The 244-nt window shown below is 41.0% G+C and overlaps 1 pseudogene; it reads left to right on the plus strand.

The window, feature by feature from the left end:
• LOC110428435 (putative receptor protein kinase ZmPK1) overlaps positions 1–244 on the plus strand; it is a 3,334-nt pseudogene that overhangs the window by 1,394 nt on the left and 1,696 nt on the right.

Here is a 244-nt window from a genome sequence, read left to right on the forward strand (position 1 = left end):
AAACAGCTGGAAAGGGTTTATCATAGGAAAACTGGAAATGGATCATTAAAGATTTTGATTTGGTGCGCTTCTGTAGTTGGACTGATGGAGATGATCTGCCTCTTTCTGGTGTTACGTTTCTTGCATAAAACCCAGCAAAGTTCTGATGCAGCAACATGCGGCTACCTTGTTGTTGCATCTGGATTCAAACAATTCACCTATGAGGAGTTGAAAAAGGCAACACGGGATTTCAGTGAAGAGATTA

Source organism: Theobroma umbraticum, unplaced genomic scaffold, assembly GCF_002168275.2.
Source record: "Theobroma umbraticum cultivar Fairchild unplaced genomic scaffold, ASM216827v3 scaffold_115.0, whole genome shotgun sequence".
In the NCBI taxonomy this organism is placed as follows: Eukaryota; Viridiplantae; Streptophyta; class Magnoliopsida; order Malvales; family Malvaceae; genus Theobroma; species Theobroma umbraticum.